The sequence below is a fragment of the Ptychodera flava genome, chromosome 6 (assembly GCF_041260155.1).
Source record: "Ptychodera flava strain L36383 chromosome 6, AS_Pfla_20210202, whole genome shotgun sequence".
NCBI lineage: Eukaryota > Metazoa > Hemichordata > Enteropneusta > Ptychoderidae > Ptychodera > Ptychodera flava.
Window position 1 is genome coordinate 31,587,819 of NC_091933.1, and position 24,122 is coordinate 31,611,940.

Consider the following 24,122-nt stretch of genomic DNA (forward strand, 5'->3'; position numbering starts at 1 on the left):
TTAAAATTACGTTTTCAAAAAATTAAGAGTTGCAGGGAAAATTCTGATCCAAACCAAAAGTCATCGTATCATATGACTAACTCACTCCCTCATTGATGATAAACTGATCGATTGGTAGTTTCTGAAATTTATTGACACATTCTAACAGAAAGCAACACGTGAAATTAGTTAGTGCTCACGCGATACTACTTAGCTTTTGAATGTATGAAATCCAATCTGTCGGAAACGCAACTCTGTACCAATTCAGTGTTAAATAGACAGTTCAAACAACCAAGAAACATGCTCAAAAGGGTGAAGTGTTTCTCGAGAGACTTTTTGTGACACACAATCCCCGCCAAAGTGGCGCCCTTGGCATCATATCAGCATGTCAACAACGGTAATCATGGAGTGTAACAGCTCGCTAGGTTGTGTACTAAGATATTATCTCATTTTGAGATATGATTAATGGAATAGCCGTACTGTCTTGAGGAATAACAAGGTCCCGTAGCTGAATTACGCTCGGAATAGCGCGCTACCCATCACTGGTTCCATTAAAAACTTCAGTCTGAAGATGAATATGTGCGTGATATGCAATTTTTTTTTTATCTCAGTAGCCATCCCTGACCTCTTAGTCCGTGGGCTAGAGAGGGGGTCTACGTGCACCCCCCCCCCACAGGATAACAACCTGTATTTTTCAGAAGCCTTGGGATCCCTAGAATACGAAATGGAATTCTAACAGAAAAAATATAGAGACGCAATAGCAGTTACGGTCATGTTTTGAAGGGTACCGTAAAATTACGATTTTGCGACCCACGTGCATTTTTGTCAAATCTGTCTTCTTGTAAATCTACTGCTGAGCTTAATTTTATATATAACCTTAATTGTTAGGTATCATTAGAAAGGTAATTTACTCTTCTTTAAGATGACATATTGCAATATGTAATAACCTTTACAGTTTTCATAAAATAGAACAAAAACTTACCCCATACCCCAAAGTTTAAATCACAAAGTACGGTAAATCTTAAATTCTACCAATTTTTTTCATACACATAATACTAAAGGCAATTATACTTATGAAATCAGTTTTATTTAGTGGAGAGACATATAACAAACATGAAATAGACTTTTAACACAAAAAACATTGGGATACAATAGCTCATACGGACATGTTTTGAAGGGTACCGTAAAATTACGATTTTGCGACCCATGTGCATTTTTGTCAAATCTGTCTTCTTGTAAGTCTGCTTATATATAACCCTGATTGTTAGGTATTACTAGAAAGATAATTTACTCTTTTTTAAGATGACATATTGCCACATGCAATATCTTCTACAATTTTCATAAAATAGACCAAAACATACCCTATACCCCAAAGTTTCATTTGCAAAGTACGGTTGTTGTCTTCTATATGTTACTATTGTATTTACGACTAGATCGTATAAAATAAAAGTCTTTGCATGCAACGTGTTTTCATTGTTACCGGTACATTTAAAACTGTGAAATACACTCTAAATATGAAAAATATTGAGTTTTAATAGCTGTAAGTACCATATTTTCAACGGTACGACAATGTGGCACTATTGCTGACCTACGTGCATTTTTGTCATCAGAAATAATAATAATGACATGTTTATAAATGCTATCGTGCAAGAGCATTTCAAGACCATTTCATTATTTTAGTTTACACCACAATTATAGGTTTTACATTTTCTTCAGTTGATGGGCTACATTTTCGTACTAAGTAAATCAGTATTTAGAATATTGGTTTATACAGATAAATTAATCGAACCCTCTTTATTTAAAGGCTATAATATTAATGTCAATATAGTCTCTGGAGAATATGTAAATGCATGTTTGCTGTATGTTTTCAGTAGGATAGAAAGGCTGCCTTACCACAGATATGTCGTCATCTCAAGGTAAATGTCCATCAAAAAGGAAGAGATCTGATAGTGGGAAAGACAAGGTTAAACTTCTCTGTGTAGTTCATGTTGAAGGACTCAAATATGACAAAATCAAACTCTTCTCTAGTGTGCCACAACCTCAAAACAGATTGTCAAGGTTGCTTGACATAAAGAGGAGACGCCTAGCACAGCATGTTGATTCTCCTTATCGTATGCAGGCTACTTGCGCACTCATACCTGACACACTAGAAAATAATCATGGTTATCATCCAGTGTGCTATCAAAGATTCTGTGCAAATTTGAATCGCCTCCAAAAAGAATCAGATACAGAGGAGCCCTCTACTTCTAGGCCAACTCGTAGTCAATCTGCTGGTGATCGGGTGATATTCACTCCTGACTGCATATTTTGCAACAGCAGAGGTCGCAAAAAGATTAAGTGTAAGAGTTCATGGACTAGCGAAGGACTGTCAGTCTTTGACAGGGATGGAGGCAAGTGTGTTCAGACATTGGCAGAGGAGAGGAACGACATGATAAGAAGTTACTTACTCGAATAAGAGGTTTTGATTTATTTGCTTGTGAAGCAAAGTATCACCAATCATGTCGAACAAAATATGTCCAGGATCCAACAAAGTGGAGAAGTTCGAACAAAGAAGAAAAAGAGAAACAGACAGCAATGGCGGAAGCTCATGCAGTTGCATTCACCACCGTGTGTAAAATTGTTGATGCTGAAGTGTTGACAAAACGAAACATTCTGAAATTGACAGAATTATGTGAGACATATATATCGGTTTTGGAAAAATCTGATTATAGAAATCCCAACTTTCGTGGAGAGAACCTGAAAGCAAAAGTAGAAAAACATTATGGCAAGTGCTTGGCATTCTGTCCGTTGGGAACCTTTCACTCCTATATTCTGTATAGCAGTCAAGTTGATGTGAATGAAGTCATGAAATATGTTTATGAGCTTGGTAGCAAAGACATTATTGAAGAGGCTGGTACTCGCCTTCATCAGGTAAATCTCTAGATATTGATTTAATATTTCGATAAAATAACATATAAATATTCGATAAAATGCTCCACAAATGATATTTAAAATTTATTTAGTATGGGGTATGTAATATAATGTGCCTAAAACTTGTTAGGTTATGGTTATAATAAACAAAATGTGTTACCCATATGATAAACGCAACATTCGGTTGCTTTTTTAAAATTACAAACAAGTATGTAATATAATGTGCCTAAAATTGTTAGGTTATGGTTATAATAAACAAAATGTGTTACCCATATGATAAACGCAACATTCGGTTTGCTTTTTAAAATTACAAACATGAATATTGGGTTCTAAAATGATCACAATAAAGTATGCATACCATTATTTTAATTTTGCAGGATATCATAGCAGCTTTTACCAATTCAGAAGAGATTAAGTGGCCACCAACAGCCCAGTCTTTGGTCGACTCTAATGTTGGTTTACCCACTTCTCTAGAGAAATTCTTATCACATGTCATGTTTTGCAAGTCGCCTCCTCCATCAGAGAGATCCCAGAGATTGGTGACTTCTATTGCCCAGGACATCTGTAGAGCTGCCACCAACAGTGAATGGAAGCTTCCAAAACATGTTCTCCTGTGCCTGACTCTGCGACATCTGTTCAGAAGTGAACGTATAGTCACCATACTCAACAGGTTAATTTTGTTTGCTATAATACCTTTAATATTATTGATGTTAAAATAATGCCATTTTTTAAGATAATAGACATTCTTCTTGTAATTCTCATTTTTTAAACAGGCTAGGCCATTCAGAGAACTACTCATTTTCTCTAGAACTTGAAACAGCTATTGCACAGAGTGTCGAGGAGTCCTCTACATTGCTGTCAAATCAGATTGTTTGCAATCCTGGTCCACAGTCATTATTCCATTCAGAATTTGATAACTTTGATATGTTGATTAACGATTTGACTGGTGGAGGATCAGTTCACACAGCACATGGTATCATGCTGCAAGAAGTATCAACCGATGAAGGGACCCAGAGAGAGACACCATCCCTACCAAGGAGTGGTCGTAGATCATTAGAGCTACAAGAGCCTGAGTTACTTGATTGCTATTTAGCACTGAGGAGAGATCCCATATTGCAGATAAATCAATTGCACTATCCCGAGGGACCAACAGCAATAAATAGGTCTTCTCATCGACAAATGCTCTGGGTGATTGCCAGAAGTCTGTACAAAGGAGTACAGGTTGTTCCGGCATGGTCGGGTTTCATTTCACAGACAGGGAAAAAACCTACCAATGTTACAATTATTGACTAATACCCAGTCATTTCCAAACCAATTACAGAATATAAGACCGTAAAAGAATGTTTGAAATGTGCCGAGCAGGCAAGTGATGAGGTTGGTCAAAGATACGTGATCACAACCTTCGATCTTGGGGTATGCATGAAGGCTTATCCCCTGGTTTGGAATAACCCCACGGAATACAGGAGACGCATTATCATGATAGGAACTTTTCATGTAATATGTGCTTACTTGAAGATGGTGGGTAAAAAGATGGCAGGTTCGGGTCTCTCAGATATTCTGCTTGAAGCTGGCCTGATTGTTTCAGGGTCACTAGATGGTGTTCTCAAAGGTAAAAATTATGATAGAGCCATGCACTGTCATAAAGCCCTGCTGGAAGGTCTGGAACAGTTACTGTTGGAGAAATACCAGTCCCACAATGATGAGCAACTTAATACATCTCTACCGAAGAATCTCAGAGAAAGCTTAATGATCTTGTTCATACGCCCGGAATCGATCTCATGATGAAGCTATCACAGATCAGGGTTTAATGAATTACATAGATGATATATTCAATTTCGTCAGAATGTATCAGAAGGACTGATTGGCAAAACAGCACAACTTTGGCTATCATACATGAATCACATTTGGCTCGTTTTGTCACTTCAAGAAGCGGTAAAGGACAACAACTTCTACCTCTCTGCAGAATCTATGTACATGATGGCAGATCTGTTCTTTAGTTTTGGTGGACAAAACTATGCAAGATATCTGTCCTTTTCTGGTGTGTTCCTCGCCAATTTAGACATATCACACCCAGGTGCAGTTGATCTTATTAGAATGGGAGCCTTTAGTGTGGCTCGCTCATTTGTCTCTGGGAATAGGTGCGACGTTGACAAAACTATGGAAGAGATATTCATGCGCCATGCGAAATCTCGGGATGGCAGTGGTGTGGGAGTCACTGGTCTCCTCACTAATTTTAGTACATATCAAAGATGGGTACGTTCGACTCATGCTCATTCTCAGTACGTTAATGCTACATTAGAGATGGCTGGGATAATGACCAGTAGCCCATACGGCAATATGCATCGAGATGTCAGATGTGCAGAGATTAAAAGAAGTGAGCATTCTGTAGAGAAAGTTAAAGTTGCAATCCACAGCTTCATTAATCCATTTGATATGGAAACTGATGACCTTGTCATCTTGGCATCTGGAGCCACTGCGGCTAAAGATGTGACAGAAGATGTTCTGAAGGCAGAATCTGCTGGAGCTTCTGCTAAGCTTGACTTTATATCAAATCGCCTCGAACAAGGGAAGGATTTCTTCCAACCAGTTAAAAGACTGAAACTGAAGACACTTGCACATATGAACAAATCAGCAAAAGTCACCAGTAGCCAGAATAAAGTTATTCAATATAAACAACAGGCAAACATTGTTTTCCAGGTGTTTGTGATCTGCCAAGAACAAAATATCAAGTTGGACTTACCGCAGTTGATGACGTATCCCTTGACTCCTGTGCCATACAGTTTAGCAACAGCTGACGGCTTTTTTGCTAAAACTGACAAAGCAAAGGCTTTTCACTTTGTTGTAAAGGATTTTCCCGATGCTGAGCCACCACCTCCCAGAGAGACGATGGTAATTCATGAATGGAAATGCTACATTCTATTATCTAAAGGACATACCCGCCAATTTCCGCCTAATCTGTGAGAAAATATTTGGTATGATGTCCAAAGATGATGTGGTATTTAGTACCGATGCATACAAGCCAAATTCCATTAAGGCCATGGAAAGGCAGCGTAGAGGAACCACTGAGAAGTTCATCATCAAAGGAGCGAGCATAAAAAAGCCACGAGACTGGAAAGCATTTCTTGCTAATGATATCAATAAGAAACAGTTCATTGAGCTTTTGCTCAAAGAATGGAGCAAGGATGAATATGCCTCAAAGCTTCACGGTCGACAGGTAATTTTCATTTGTGATGGGTTGGCTTTCCTGTTGACCTCCCATGATGGCATTACAACTGAAATGACCCCCATAGATGAACTAGAGTCTTCGCAAGAAGAAACAGATACGCGAGTGGTGCTCTACTGCAAGTACGCCCAAAGCAAACGTTACCGTTACTGCAGAGTGAAAAGTCCTGACACAGACGTGTTCTTCATTTTGCTGCATTATGCAGCACACCTGAAGGACATCACAGTACTGTTTGACACTGGCACTGGTAATAATAAAAGACTCATAAACATCGGAGAATTGGCTGAAGCATTATCATCTGAGCATTGTACTGCCCTCATGGCCCTTCATGCCCTCTCAGGATGTGACACGACAAGCTGCTTTAAAGGGATAGGGAAAGTCAAACCAATGAAAATCTTACAGAAGGCTGAAAGATATTCTACACCTATTTCTACATTGGGAGATAGTTTTTTGGTGTCTGATGAAGTAGTAAATCAGCTTGATGCCTTTACTTGTGCACTTTATAGAAAGAACCGACTGACCTGCGTAGACTCAGTTCGTCATGCTAAGATTAATGATTTGTGCTCATCAGGTGTTGTCCCGACAAAGAATGTGGACATGGGATCATTTCCACCATGTAGGAAATCTTTGGTGCAGCACATCAGACGGGTTAATTACCAGGTTGCAATCTGGAAGCAGGCCCATAACCCAACCCAAACTTGCCAGACCCGGAAGGCCATGGATGGACATATGTTGCAGACAAACTGGAGCCTTTTTGGTATGATGGTGAAATTATTCCTCAGGAACTAATAGATGTTGCTGTCAATCAGGTCACAGACAGTGACACTGATGAAAGTGACACCGAATACCTGTATGAACAGGAAGGAAACAATTGCGGAGAACTCGACAGATATGATGATGATATGGATGACGGTGATGATATTGATTGTGCTCAGTAGACATCAGCAAGCTTCATATTTATGTAATGCTAAGTGAATACATCAATTTATCAGGGAGTAGAGGTTAGTTTTTGTGTTCCATTTTGTGAAAATTATACATGTTATTAGACTTCTTTATTTTACAAAACAAAGATTACTGAAAATAATAAAAATCTTTCTATGATATCCTACAAGCTAGGTTTAATGTGTAAAATCAAGTTAAGCAGATAATGTTCATGAAGGTATGTTTAATAAAAATGCACATACATTGGCAATATCATGTTTTATAGTACCTTTCACTACATGACAATTACAACCATTTCATCCTGATACCTTTTCTGTCAAACCCCCATTTTGCCGTGTTTGCATATCTCTTTGCTTAAAAAATACTTTAATACAAATTGTATCACTTGTACATGATCTACTTGAAAAAACGAATATATATCTTAGAGTAGATGTAATTTTCCAAAAGAATTTTGGGGTAGCGGTAACTTTTTATTCCATTTCATGAATAAAATTTCCTTCAAATGATACCCAATATGCTGAGAGTGTTGAGTAAAATTAAGTTCAACAGAAAAATAACAAGAAGACACATGTAAAAAAAACGCATGCGAGTCGGCAATACTGAGATTTTGCGGTACCCTTCAAAATATGACTGTTATAGCTAAAGAATCCCAATACTTTTTTTTCTGTTAAATGTCTATTTTATATTTCTGACATGACCAATTACAAAATAAAACAGCCATACAAAACATAGCCCGATTTTTTATGTCTAGATAAAAAAATTGTATAATTTAACATTCGCTATGACAGCAATTTTCGATGTAAACTTTTGGGTATGGGGTAAGTTTTGGTCATATCTCAAGAAAAACTATACAAGATATTGCATGTTACAATATGCAGTTTCCAAAATTAGTAAATTATCTTTCTAATGATACCTAACAAGCCAGGTTATATTCAATAACAAGCTCAGCAGACGACTTATAAGAAGACATATTTAACAAAAACGCATGCGAGTCAACAATACTGAGCTTTGCGGTACCCTTCAAAATATGATTGTTACAGCTATAAAATTCCAATATTTTTTCTGTTAAAAGTCTATTTCATATTTCTGACATAACCCAATACCAAATAAAACAGATTTCATACAAAACATAGCCCGATTTTTTATGTCTAGGTAAAAAGTTGGTATAATTTGACATTTGCTATGACAGCAATTTTCGATGTAAACTTTGGGGTATGGGGTACGTTTTCGTCATATTTCATGATAACTATACAAGATATTGCATGTTACAATATGCCATTTTAAAGACTAGTAAATTATCTTTCTAATGATACCTAACAAGCCAGGTTATATCCAAAAACAAGCTCAGCAGATAACTTACAAGAAGACAAATTTAACAAAAATGCATGCAAATCTGCTACACTATGATTTTGCGGTACCCTTCAAATATGACTGTTACAGCTGTAGATTCCCAATATTTTTTCTGTTAAAAGTCTATTTCATATTTCTGACATGTCCCTGTACCAAATAAAATAGATTTAATAGCAAAAACGGCCAGAGTTTTTGTGTCAAGCTAAAAAAATGATAGAATTTGGTTTTTAGCTATGACTGAAATTTTCAATATAAACTTTGGGGTATGGGTAAGTTTTGGTCATATATCATGAAAACAATAGAAAATATTGCATGCTACAATATGTCATTGTAAAGATTAGTGAATTGTCTTTCTAATGATACCTAACAAGCCAGGTTATATTCCAAAACGAGCTCAGCAGATAACTTATAAGAAGACAGTTTTAACAAAAATGCATGCAAATCTGCAACACTGTTATTTTGCGGTACCCTTCAAAATATGACTGTTACAGCTGTAGATTTCCAATATTTTTTCTGTTAAAAGTCTATTTCATATTTCTGACATGTCCCTGTATCAAATAAAAAAGATTTCAGACAAAGCAATGCATATTTTATTATGCCTAGCTAAAAAATTGGTAGAATTTGAGTTTTACTATAATTTGCAATATTAATTTTGGGGTAAGGGGTAAGTTTGGTTATATTTTACAAAAACTGTAGCAGATATTGCATAGTGCAATATGTCATCTTAAAGAGGAATAAATTCCCTTTCTAATGATACCAAACAAGTGAGGTTATGTTTAAAAATGAGCTCAGCACATGACTTACAAGAAGACAGATTTGACGAAAATGCATTTGGCTTGAAAAATCGTGATTTTGCGGTACCCTTCAAAACATGACCATAACAGCTATTGCGTCCCTATATTTTTCCTGTTAAAATTCCATTTCGTATTCTAGGGATCCCAAGGGTTCTGAAAAATACAGGTTTGTTATCCTGTGGGGTGCACGTAGACCCCCTCTAGCCCACGGACTATCTGTAGAACGTTTTATGATACTAAAGAAATAGTCGCGCTAGTGATTGAGCTTGCTGGGAAATTGTGTGGCTTTTTACTGGTTTTCATCGTAAGGCCAAAATAAATAAGGTCGACCAGTCAGTTGGCGGCGCGAAAGAAAAGTTATAAACATTAAGACACTTTAAATAAATTCCCGTTTTTAACCAGTCTCATTTGAATAAGTGAACAAGTAATTTCCATATGGACATTCTTTATTCACACCTGAACATGCAAATTGCAGCATGGTCCAGGATGTACATTTCAAGCAACAAAACAAACCCGACTCGGTCGTGTTCAATGTCTACCAACATTTCCCTTGTGACTTTGGCTGAGGTCAAATGGTCGAAAATACGCTCAATGATACCGTGGCCGAAAACAAAACTATCCCTTTTCGGATTATAATTTCCTTCTTCAGGTTTGATCTACGCTTTTCAGATTGTAATAAATCCGCGACATTATTTTACAAAACCATTTCCCCCTGAAATCAAAGAATGGCAGTTGAAATGTGGGCAAATTTCATTATTTCATCGGTTCGCATAACCATGTTCATTAAAATTGGACCAAATTTCGATAAGTTGAATGTGGCATGTTGGCGCTGTAATTCTGAATTAATAATAACACATTCAACGCGGATTGTAGGTCAAATCTATAGACGGCAATTGCAATATGAAGAGACATAATTTTCGGCCAAGGTACAACATCATGTCTGGTTATTTTTCAGCTTGACAGTGTTTAACATTCCCATCCCTCCTCGGCAACAGCCAACATAACAAATAAGCCTCAAAAATAACCAAACAATAAACTCTCATACCCAAACTCTGATTTCTCAATGAGGAAAATAACAGGTCGGATGAAGTTTTCACGTCTATGATTTGGTACCATCACCATCTGCATGAGTGGGATCACGTTCAGGTTTTATTAAACCTATAGCTATACTAACTAGGTTGATTTTTGGTCTTAGTCGATTTTTCTGATACACTTACTTTCTTGAAAACGTCAATGAAACTTACGAATGATTTGCATCACAAATCCATTCCAAGTGGTTTTCCTTCTCTAATGTCAACAATAGCGAGACCGTTTGACCCACAGGCATTCGAATCAATGCAAGCTAACCGTCACTGATGCAACCAGTAAGATCAGTAACTGTTTTCTTCGAATGCCTGTGGTTTGATAAGTCGCAAGCAGGTTCAAAGGCTTGGGGGGTACTTGATCTGAGAAGTGGTAGGGATGTGCGGTCGCACGTAAAAAATCCTGGGCCCATTTTAGACCTAAACTCTCGTTATTTTAGGACCCTATTTTAGACCTTATGACCTTTGACCAAGGTCAAAAGTCATAATGTCAAAATTTACAAAAACGTAATCGGGTAAAAAGCAAGCATTTGCATAACTGAGTTACCGGCAAAGCCTACCACTATACCGCATCTTTCACCCTGACCAAAGTTTTGTCAAGCTTCTGAAATTATCAGTTATCTGCAGTTACAGTCTGACTGAGGATTTTTAAAATTCAAAACTACAAGAAGCCTCGCCATTCGTTCATAAGGCACTGCTAGTTCATGTGGCCATTGTAAACCTTAATGATAGTAGTAGTAGAGCCACTTTGTTTCGATATTTTCTATTGGGCAAAATTCTTCCATTAATGGAGTTCTGACCAATTAGTGACAGTGTTTTAAAACAAAGTCTATATTTACTTTGGCTAAAGCCAGGGGTCTCTTTGATGATTCCCCTGCCGCAGAAAAAGATATCAATGCTGATCAGAAGCCTGCTAGCAGTGAGACGGGAACTGACAGTTTGAATTCGTTCTTGTGTGGCTCTCAAAAATTAACCCCATTTTAGACGTTAGTATACAGTGGAATTGATACCCCCCATTTTAGACCAAGTTGCTGAAATACCCAAAACAATGGGCGGCACGTATACATATTGGCAAGTAATGGAAGTGAGCCCCCGGGGTTCAAAGTCAATGGTACGCATTTTGCAATAGTTTGAACTCAGTTTGAGATCAAGTTTTGATAGCCATTAGACGTCAAGTCTTTGGCACAAAAGCTGAACAAGTAGGTTGCCTCATTAGAGTCAGTGGAAATAAAAATTGTGTGTTATTTAACACTCTTCAAGCTACAATGTTTTACTTACGCGATTCTTATATATAATACCGCTGCATAAAGTTTGAACGCGCAAGATGATACTAGTGCGCCACCAACGGTGACATTAATGTTCTATATCACCTCAATTTGTAACAATCAACTCTCTTTGTAGCACTAACCCAATTTGTAACAACACTTAACCCTATTTGTAACAATAACCTAATTTGTAAAAAAACTTGACCGTTTTTGTGTAAATTTTGATGAAATTTGCATGTTTGTATTGTTAGGGGCAATTTTCCTGTTTTTCCCTTATCGACACTATTTTTTTCGGAAACAAATGTTTTAAATTTCGTTGTGCAAGGAATTATACTCGTAAGATATAATCAAGTTGTGCAGGTATATGCCAATTTTATTGGGGGGGAGGCAATTTTGACCAATTTCGTTCAAAAATGTCAAAAATCTTTTCTGACACGTCTGACCAACCCTATTTGTAACAAAAATTAACCCTATTTGTAACACTAACTCAATTTACAGCAAAGCTTAACTCTATTTCTTACAATAACCTAATTTTTGAAAAAAAAACTTGACCATATTTGTTTAAGGATGCCTTCACAAATAACGATTAGGGAGGGGGGGCTGGAGGAATCGCGATTAAAATCTTATTTTTTTCAGATCCCCCCTCAGTATCCTAAAAAATGTTCAAATGCCCCCCCCCTCTATATGGTCAAAATTTTTCAAGTCCCCCAAACTATCACAGGCTTGCATATTTGTAAAGGATGTGAGCGCAGAAAAAATAAACACGTATTGCGTCGTTCTTCTCACAGGTGTTCAACACTACCTGTATTAGCACTTTGTATAGTCATATTCCCAAGGCAAGTTCTTTAAATGCATCAGTAAATTTTTTAGATTTATTGGTCTAAAACTCTGGCCAGGTCAATCGCTGTATACTGTATATCTTTAATTTCTACATTGTATATTGGCTATCAGTTTGTCACAGAAGGTTAATATTATTTACAGAAATTAAAATCAGTTTGCGAGTTATTTTCATTCCAGTGAAGATAACGCCGACAATGATATCGTGGACAACAAAGACTTATCCTGCTGAGCTCATTTTGTCAGGTTGTTCTCTCATATCGGACGTGACATTTTCGGATTTAGGAATCACTCTGTCCTCATTTTTATTAAGTTTGCACACAGCTCTTTACAGATACTTTGAGTGATGAAGTCTTTCTAGATACTCTGATGTCATATATCAATATTTTTAGTCGGCTGGTAAACAAACCTGTGAGGCAAAGACCTTTATCTAAAAATTTGTGACTGAAGATTACAAGCAGTTTAATTTCCTGTTTTTATTTATTATGTTATGCTATAATTTATATCTATTGTAACAGAATAATTAACTAATTCATAATTGCGCATATTCTTATGTATAACATATTATATGCTTCATCTGGTAACGATATCCTAGGCAGGATATTACTTTGAGTAAAGAAATTGTGCATATTCGTATGTGTAACATAATATATGCTTCATTTGGTATGGCTATTCCAGGCAGGGATATTATACTATGAGTATTTAAGCCAGATTCCATTGTTGGTAATCATAACTATTCGGCTATTTTCAATGAATAAATAAAGAATTTGCACATTTGATCTTTACCTTGACATGTAGATTTTCTTTTGTAATTTACAGAGCCTGTACATGATGCTTTCTTGAGCAATGCGTTCTTTTAAGTTTGTCGATAGAGTAATATTTTTTCCTTTTCTCTTTACCACGATTGGAACTAATCTGGGATAATAGGACAGTGAACGAATGTTGGTATAATCTGCGAATGTAAGCATATCTGCTTTTCTCCTAAGGCGATGCACTTGTTTTTATGAGTAATTTGTAATATCGCAACATTTAGCTATAGGGCACCCAACACTTTTGAGAAATTTGAAAATATAATGATCCAATCCTCCAAAATTAGTTCCAATAGTGTTCTTTGTGATTCTGTACATAATGATCACGAAGCAAAATGTGATGATAGTTCTTAGTTATGAGAATCATCTAGCCTAAATTTTGTTTCAAAACATTTATATATTGTGTTTCTGTAAACTTTTACTAATAATTCTTCTTCAAATAAAGTCATTTGTAAAACAAATAACATGATATTTCTTTGGACATGTTGATCATATATTAGTGACATGCCAATACTAAAAGGTTGCCTTGCAGCTAATTTTACACATTATACCGAACTAAGCTTTTTTCAAGAGAATATAAGTCAATGTTAGGTAGATAGAGCAAAGATGACAACCAGAAAGTAGAGATGCTGGATTTACCATTATTTATTGTTTAAGCCCCCTCCCCAACCTCCAACTCCGCTCATCGTGAAAAGTTGTCCGCCATCCGTTTGTTTGTCCGCTTAATATACCCAAAAATGGGCATCAGACCGCTTTGCTTTCATGCGAACAACTTTGTTGGCCTCTCCTGGAAACAGTCAGAATTGTATAAGTGCTTCGCCATCTCGAATACATGGTGTCGGAATCTGGCAGTCTACTGATACACTGTATTTCCAAGAGTACTTTCTTATCGCGACACTGATAATGATGTGTGAATGATTATCCATCATGGTGTGTAAAGGTAAGTAAAATAATCACAGACAAACCCATCCATAGTCCGATAACACTAGGTCAAAATTCGCGATACACAATCAATTGTTATAAACATAAACACAAAACAGTACATAACAGACAGTAAGGCACCGGTACACACAACAAAGTCAAATGAAAGAAAAATATATATAGATCTCTGGCAAAAAGACCAAGAAGCGATATCAGGTGTTTTCGAAAACAATAAGCGCATACTGTCCCACATGTAAATGTATTTTCTCTTTTCAGCGTTAGACGATCCACTAATTCTGATGATCTTCTAATTTCTGTATAGGAAATAAGCGCACAAAATGTCATCTCATTTTTGAAACAAATCCTTGAAGCTCAACCTTAACAATATAACCTCCATCAAAACACAGATGGACTATAAAAAGAAAGTTCATCAAACGATTGAAAGCAAAAGGCCAAGGAACATCTACCACAACAAGCGACGGAAAGGTTGAACAACAAAGAGACATAAAAGAATCTTATTTTTGTTACCAGCGCTTTCATCACAAATCTTGATATAGTAAAAAGTACAAGCACTAATCAAGGGCTTGAAATTTATCCTGTTACAAAATGCACAAATTGAAAAAAATATGTGAAAACTTCATGGGCATCATGAACTTTATCATATTATTATTAGAACATTGAGCTATGACATCAGACCCCCCGACCAAGCGATTCATAGCAAGAGAACACAACACAAATAATTAATGCTTTCTTGTCTCCTTGTTTGGTCATAAACTCCCTTAAGAATGCAAACTTAAGCTATATCATCCGACATTTTCATCAGGAGTCAAAATTCGTTCTGTTTCGTTTAGAATTATCGTCATACTGAATATGACGGAAGTGTGACACTGACGTTTTGCTGTACAAAGTGTACGAATCAAAGGAGAAAGATGCTAAATATCGCCGATTTTCGCCCTTTCCATCGAATTAAAGGATAGGTGTGGTAAGTACAGGACATGAGGCTGCCACAAACCCAATATTTCAATTGTCTGGCATTTATTTGGTGTGTTTTTCTTGACTTGAAAATACAGATGTTGGAATCCCAGTTGCTCCCCTTGTCTCAATATGTAGAGGGAGTGAATAAGTCTAACCCTAACCCTAACCCTAACTTAAGCCTAACCCTAACCCTAACTTAAGCCTAACCCTAACCCTAACCCTAACCCTAACCCTAACTTAAGCCTAACCCTAACCATCGAAAATACGTATCAACAAACAAACAAACAAATATATAAACAAACAAACAAATAAATAACTGCTCTTTATTGACAAATATTGACAAAACAGCTTTTGGCTGTTATTTTATTAAAACTACAACAAATATAACAAATAAACAAACACAAACACATACACACAAACAAACAGACACAAATAAACAACAAGTTTGAGTCCCCTGTGATTTGACATGGCGACTGCGCGCGGATCGCGAGATATCGATAAAAACATGTCCTCAAAAAGTTAAAGTTTGAATTCCGGTGGCCCACCTGAATTCAGCTTCCGAACATCGAACGTTCGACACTGGGGCCATTGTCAACTAAGCTATGGAGTACGAGTCTACGCTGACGCTGCTGTACGCCACAGCAGTACCACTCGCGTCGGTGAGCGGTCATGTCGCATGGGAGAAAGCCGAGTCAGTAGCAAAAAAAAACGAAAAGCAAAGTTTGCTGATTCCACCAGAATTCGTATATTTGACTAGCACAGATAGGTGCGGTTGATACATAGTATGCATAGTGGCCGCCGCGTGGTATGCGCGCATACCACACGCGGCGGCCGCTATGTATCGAACCACGCGTAACTGTGTGGCAGACGACAAAATGTAGTCATCAGAGCCAACTAATATTTTACACGTAAAAACTGATATCTATGTGGTATTGTTTAAAGATTTAATACAACTGATTGAGAATAATGAAAACGACAAAAACTAAGGAGAAGTTTTCAAAAAAGAATTACCAGAGGTAAGGACATTGATAATCATGTATATAAAGTCATCGCAGTAGGAGGTGAATAAATTGCGTCATTCGAACGTTTTTGGACTCCTTAGAATATCGTCAATCAGCACAACGACACACTTTCGGGGGATTTCGGGTCATAACCAGAAACGATCCTAAAACTTCGGGATGTGAAAAATACGCTCGGGAAATGACATGTTTTTATCGATATCTCGCGATCCGCGCGGAGTCGCCACGTCAAATATCGACCGTTGGCATTAAAAAATGTGTTTTAAAAATGTTACCAAGTGGGAGTGCCTCTTTAATGGATGGACAAATGCATACACAAAGGGCTCGCATTGGAATATTTCTACACTGATCCTTTTTAGCTCCGCTGTCAGCGACGAGGAGCTTATCAAATAGGCTGATTTTCCGTCCGCCGTCCGTCCGTCGTCCGTCAACAATTGCCTTCTCCTCTGAAACCGCAAATCCGATTGCTTTGAAATTTCATATGCAGTTCGCTTGGAGTAACCTCACTTACGTTTGTTCAAATCGTGGTGAAATTTGCATATTTGTATATTTTGGGCATGTTTTGCTGTTTTTGGTAAAAAAAAATCTTTAAAAATCTTCTTCTTAAAAAACTAAAGGTCAGACAGCTTTGATTTTGGTACATAGGTCCCTATGTATGATCCATTTCAGATTTGTTCAAATTGTGCACATATATGCAAATATGTCATGTTTGGTCAAAAAATTTGTTTCATCAAAACCGCCTGTCTGACAGCTTTGATATTTGGTATACAAGTTTATAGGGATGAGCAAAATGTGATATATTCAAATTATGATGAAATCTATCATTTTGTGTTTTTGGGGCAATTTTTGCCATTTTTGGTCAAAAATGTTTTTCAAAAAAGCACTGGTCTGACAGCTTTGAAATTTGGTATACAGGTTTCGACAGATGAACACAGTGACATATATTGAAATTATGATGAAATCTGCATTTTGCATTTTGGGGGCAATTTTTGCCATTTTTGGTCAAAAAATGTGTTTTTCCAAAACTACTCGTTTGATAGCTTTGAAATTTGGTATACAGGTTCCTACTGGTGAACTAAATGATAAATAATGAAATTATGATAAAATCTACAATTTTGTATTTCTTGGGCAAGTTTTGCCATTTTTTGTAAAAAAATGTGTTTCTCCAAAACAACTTGTCTGGTAGCTTTGACATTTGGTACCCAGGTTCCTACAGATACACTTAATGTGATATATTGAAATTGTGATGAAATCTGCAATTTTGTATTTTTTGGGCAATTTTTGCCATTTTTGGTCAAAAAATTTGTTTCTAAAAAGTGCATGTCTTATAGCTTTGATATTTGGTATCCAGCTTCCAAGGGATTATTTTAATATGATCTATTAAAATTATGATGACATCTGCAATTTTTAGTGTTTGGGGCAATTTTTGCCATTTTTGGTCAGAAAATTTGATTCTCAAATAATATCTTTGGTCGACATGTTCTTAGGGATGATCCAATGTGATATATTCCAATTTTGATGAAATCTTCAATCGTATATTTTTTAATCTATTTTTGCCACTTTTTTCTGGCCACTGAAATGAGCTATCAAAGATTTCCACCTCCTTCATAAACACATGTGTCAAAGGTTGTTATTCAAGGCTATGGTACCCTTAAAAATTCATAAATAGTAAATGCCGATAGCCGATACCGATATTGTTCCATGACGATAGGGGCAATGTTATTGGTAAATGGACTGAAATTGGCGAAAATAGTTCAGTTTTCCCTTGTGGCTTGTATGGTCTTCAGCGACTGTAGACGAACAGAGACAAATATTTGAGTATCTATAACCGGATGTTTGCCAACTTTTTAATTCAGTCTGGCTGAACTCAACTCATATGACTCCCAAACACTAAGGTCATATTCACACACGATCAGTACACTGTACGCCTATTGGTTTTGTGAAAAGAACTGTGCGTCAGTCATTTCACAACCATCGTATGTTTTTGTCTATGAATTTATAGATATGCTCATGTTGCCGTTTGGGACGAACAGTATAATTCTCTCGGCGAGACCTACCTTCTCTAGTGTGCTAAGTCATAGGCGCCAAGCTTATAATATGTCTCCCAGCTGTACCGTCGCAGTAAGTGTTTGCACTTCGCACTCCGACCTTTGACGCTTCAATTGATTCTCAGAAATTTAGAACTTTATTATAAAAAGTCGCTGGTGGCGCCGTCGACGTAAGAATAAGGCAGAGGACAAGCCCTTAAATGGATGTCTAATTAAGAGAAGAATCTCGTTAACATAACCGCATATCAACGGCATATCATGTTGAAATAGCGTCATTACAATCATTTACCGATGGTGCCGAACAAATAATATGCAAGCCCTGCGCGCACAGTGTGATTCACAATAAGGAAGTTAACTTCTGGATTAATTACATTCACTATAACTACAAGTTGATAGAGTGCTCTAACTAGACTGCAATGGAAGACAACCACACACTCTTTATTCCGGTAGCAATATTTTAGGAAAATTGTCCTATTTTATGAAAGTTGAAAAAACAACATAATGACTTGTAATTGTGAACTCTTGCTGCATTGTTCTGTATACATTGTTATTATTATCAAAATCAACGAAAGGATATAAGAATCTAGTCGATATCAGAGGGCGAATTTAGCGGATTCATAAACAATAGTCAAATCAGCATTGTACTGGTCGATTTTCTACGGATCCATACGTTTAATGAGATTTTTGCTCAAAATCGATGAGACAGTAGCTGTGTAATTTTTAGCTCACGTGTTCACACAAGTGAGCCAATGTCGCGTCGAAGTCAGATTGTCTCAAGAACGGCCTCTGAGATCTGAATTACATCTGGTACATAAATTCTGTTCGGGAATGGTAAGAAATGATTAGGTTTTGGAGGGCGAGGCTTGCATATTTTATGCTTATTTGCATAAGTACCAGTGCAATCACAATACAATTCTTCAGAGCAATCGAATATGATTTCTTGTAATTGAGATAAGTAGTTTCTTGGAAAAGACCATAAAGGGGTTTGCTCTCTCCATTTCGGAGAAAGGGGCAAAGTCCACGGCCTACAGCCACCAATGGGTGTATATACGTAGGTAGTTGCTTGGATATGTCCAACGTTTCCCTGTTTGCATACATTTATTTTTGTCAAGAGTCAATTTAATGGCTTCCGTCATATTCAGTATGACGATAATTCTAAACGAAACAGAACGAATTTTGACTCCTGATGAAAATGTCGGATGATAAAGCTCGGGTTTGCATTCTTAAGGGAGTTTATGACCAAACAAGGAGACAAGAAAGCATTAATTATTTGTGTTGTGTTCTCTTGCTATGAATCGCTTGGTCGGGGGGTCTGATGTCAAAGCTCAATGTTCTAATAATAATATGATAAATTTCATGATGCCCATGAAGTTTTCACATATTTTTTTCAATTTGTGCATTTTGTAACAGGATAAATTTCAAGTCTTTGATTAGTGCTTGTACTTTTTACTATATCAAGATTTGTGATGAAAGCGCTGGTAACAAAAATAAGATTCTTTTATGTCTCTTTGTTGTTCAACCTTTCCGTCGCTTGTTGTGGTAGATGTTCCTTGGCCTTTTGCTTTCAATCGTTTGATGAACTTTCTTTTTATAGTCCATCTGTGTTTTGATGGAGGTTATATTGTTAAGGTTGAGCTTCAAGGATTTGTTTCAAAAATGAGATGACATTTTGTGCGCTTATTTCCTATACAGAAATTAGAAGATCATCAGAATTAGTGGATCGTCTAACGCTGAAAAGAGAAAATACATTTACATGTGGGACAGTATGCGCTTATTGTTTTCGAAAACACCTGATATCGCTTCTTGGTCTTTTTGCCAGAGATCTATATATATTTTTCTTTCATTTGACTTTGTTGTGTGTACCGGTGCCTTACTGTCTGTTATGTACTGTTTTGTGTTTATGTTTATAACAATTGATTGTGTATCGCGAATTTTGACCTAGTGTTATCGGACTATGGATGGGTTTGACTGTGATTACTTTACTTACCTTCACACACCATGATTTTGAAATAGTGAATAATCATTCACACATCATTATCAGTGTCGCGATAAGAAAGTACTCTTGGAAATACAGTGTGTCAGTAGACTGCCAGATTCCGACACCATGTATTCGATATGGCGAAGCACTTATACAATTCTGGCCGTTTCAGGAGAGGCCAACAAAGTTGTTCGCATGAAAGCAAAGCGGTCTGATGCCCATGTTTGGGTATATTAAGCGGACAAACAAACGGATGGCGGACAACTTTTCACGATGAGCGGAGTTGGAGGTTGGAGAGGGGGCTTTAACAATAAATGATGGTAAATCCAGCATCTCTACTTTCTGGTTGTCATCTTTGTTATTTCTACCTAATATTGACTTATATTCTCTTGAAAAACGCTTAGTTCGGTATAATGTGTAAAATTAGCTGCAAGGCAACCTTTTAGTATTGGCATGTCACTAATATGTGATCAACATGTCCAACGAGATATCATGTTATTTGTTTTAAAAATGACTTTATTTGAAGAAGAATTATTAGTAAAAGTTTACAGAAACACAAAACACCGAGCAAGCAATATAAATGTTTTGAAACAAAATTTAGGCTAGATGATTCTCATAACTAAGAACTATCATCACATTTTGCTTCGTGATCATTATGTACAGAATCACAAAGAACACTATTGGAACTAATTTTGGAGGATTGGATCATTATATTTTCAAATTTCTCAAAAGTGTTAGGTGCCCTATAGCTAAATGTTGCGATATTACAAATTACTCATAAAAACAAGTGCATCGCCTTAGGAGAAAAGCAGATATGCTTACATTCGCAGATTATACCAACATTCGTTCACTGTCCTATTATCCCAGATTAGTTCCAATCGTGGTAAAGAGAAAAGGAAAAAATATTACTCTATCGGCAAACTTAAAAGAGCGCATTGCTCAAGAAAGCATCATGTACAGGCTCTGTAAATTGCAAAAGAAAATCTACATGTCAAGGTAAAGATCAAATGTGCAAATTCTTTATTTATTCATTGAAAATAGCCGAATTGTTATGATTACCAACAATGGAATCTGGCTTAAATACTCATAGTATAATATCCCTGCCTGGAATAGCCATACCAAATGAAGCATATATTATGTTACACATACGAATATGCACAATTTCTTTACTCAAAGTAATATCCTGCCTAGGATATCGTTACCAGATGAAGCATATAATATGTTATACATAAGAATATGCGCAATTATGAATTAGTTAATTATTCTATTACAATAGATATAAATTATAGCATAACATAATAAATAAAAACAGGAAATTAAACAGCTTGTAATCTTCAGTCACAAGTTTTTAGATAAAGGTCTTTGCCTCACAGTTTGTTTACCAGCCGACTAAAATATTGATATATGACATCAGAGTATCTAGAAAGACTTCATCACTCAAAGTATCTGTAAAGAGCTGTGTGCAAACTTAATAAAAATGAGGACAGAGTGATTCCTAAATCCGAAAATGTCACGTCCGATATGAGAGAACAACCTGACAAAATGAGCTCAGCAGGATAAGTCTTTGTTGTCCACGATATCATTGTCGGCGTTATCTTCACTGGAATGAAAATAACTCGCAAACTGATTTTAATTTCTGTAAATAATATTAACCTTCTGTGACAAACTGATAGCCAATATACAATGTAGAAATTAAAGATATACAGTATACAGCGATTGACCTGGCCAGAGTTTTAGACCAATAAATCTAAAAAATTCACTGACGCATTTAAAGAACTTGCCTTGGGAATATGACAATACAAAGTGCTAATACAGGTAGTGTTGAACACCTGTGAGAAGAACGACGCAATACGTGTTTATTTTTTCTGCGCTCACATCCTTTACAAATATGCAAGCCTGTGATAGTTGGGGGGACTTGAAAAATTTTGACGATATAGAGGGGGGCATTTGAACATTTTTTAGGATACTGAGGGGGGATCTGAAAAAAATAAGATTTTAATCGCGATTCCTCCAGCCCCCCTCCCCCTCCCTAATCGTTATTTGTGAAGGCAGCCCTAAACAAATATGGTCAAGTTTGTTTTTTTTTTCAAAAATTAGGTTATTGTAAGAAATAGAGTTAAGCTTTGCTATAAATTGAGTTAGTGTTACAAATAGGGTTAATTTTTGTTACAAATAGGGTTGGTCAGACGTGTCAGAAAAGATTTTTGACATTTTTGAACGAAATTGGTCAAAATTGCCTCCCCCCCCCCCCCAATAAAATTGGCATATACCCGCACAACTTGATTATTTCTTACGAGTATAATTCCTTGCACAACGAAATTTAAAACATTTGTTTCCGAAAAAAATAGTGTCGATAAGGGAAAAACAGGAAAATTGCCCTTAACAATACAAACATGCAAATTTCATCAAAATTTACACAAAAACGGTCAAGTTTTTTTACAAATTAGGTTATTGTTACAAATAGGGTTAAGTATTGTTACAAATTGAGTTAGTGCTACAAAGAGAGTTGATTGTTACAAATTGAGGTGATATAGAACATTAATGTCACCGTTGGTGGCGCACTAGTATCATCTTGCGCGTTCAAACTTTATGCAGCGGTATTATATATAAGAATCGCGTAAGTAAAACATTGTAGCTTGAAGAGTGTTAAATAACACACAATTTTTATTTCCACTGACTCTAATGAGGCAACCTACTTGTTCAGCTTTTGTGCCAAAGACTTGACGTCTAATGGCTATCAAAACTTGATCTCAAACTGAGTTCAAACTATTGCAAAGTGCGTACCATTGACTTTGAACCCCCGGGGGGGCTCACTTCCATTACTTGCCAATATGTATACGTGCCGCCCATTGTTTTGGGTATTTCAGCAACTTGGTCTAAAATGGGGGGTATCAATTCCACTGTATACTAACGTCTAAAATGGGGTTAATTTTTGAGAGCCACACAAGAACGAATTCAAACTGTCAGTTCCCGTCTCACTGCTAGCAGGCTTCTGATCAGCATTGATATCTTTTTCTGCGGCAGGGGAATCATCAAAGAGACCCCTGGCTTTAGCCAAAGTAAATATAGACTTTGTTTTAAAACACTGTCACTAATTGGTCAGAACTCCATTAATGGAAGAATTTTGCCCAATAGAAAATATCGAAACAAAGTGGCTCTACTACTACTATCATTAAGTTTTACAATGGCCACATGAACTAGCAGTGCCTTATGAACGAATGGCGATGCTTCTTGTAGTTTTGAATTTTAAAAATCCTCAGTCAGACTGTAACTGCAGATAACTGATAATTTCAGAAGCTTGACAAAACTTTGGTCATGGTGAAAGATGCGGAATAGTAGGCTTTGCCGGTAACTCGGATGCTTGCTTTTTACCCGATTACGTTTTTGTAAATTTTGACATTATGACTTTTGACCTTGGTCAAAGGTCATAAGGTCTAAAATAGGGACCTAAAATAACGAGAGTTTAGTCTAAAATGGGCCCAGGGTTTGTTACGTGCGACCGCACACCCCTACCACTTCTCAGATCAAGTACCCCCCCCCCCCCAGCCTTTGAACCTGCTTGCGACTTATCAAACCACAGGCATTCGAAGAAAACAGTTACTGAGCTTACTGGTTGCATCAGTGACGGTTAGCTTGCATTGATTCGAATGCCTGTGGGTCAAACGGTCTCGCTATTGTTGACATTAGAGAAGGAAAACCACTTGGAATGGATTTGTGATGCAAATCATTCGTAAGTTTCATTGACGTTTTCAAGAAAGTAAGTGTATCAGAAAAATCGACTAAGACCAAAAATCAACCTAGTTAGTTTAGCTGAAGGTTTAATAAAACCTGAACGTGATCCCACTCATGCAGATGGTGATGGTACCAAATCATAGACGTGAAAACTTCATCCGACCTGTTATTTTCCTCAATGAGAAATCAGAGTTTGGGTATGAAAGTTTATTGTTTGTTATTTCTGAGGCTTATTTGTTATGTTGGCTGTTGCCGAGG

The 24,122-nt window shown here is 36.7% G+C and overlaps 1 protein-coding gene across 1 annotated transcript in view; it reads right to left on the reverse strand.

Moving 5' to 3' along the window:
- Nucleotides 1-18,240, reverse strand: part of LOC139135501 (NACHT, LRR and PYD domains-containing protein 3-like) — a 55,365-nt gene extending 37,125 nt beyond the window's left edge. Inside the window, exon 1 of the mRNA XM_070702905.1 lies at nucleotides 18,164-18,240. The gene's annotated coding sequence lies outside the window, so the exon portion shown is untranslated. The remainder of the gene's footprint in view (nucleotides 1-18,163) is intronic.
- Nucleotides 18,241-24,122: the final 5,882 nt, after the last annotated feature.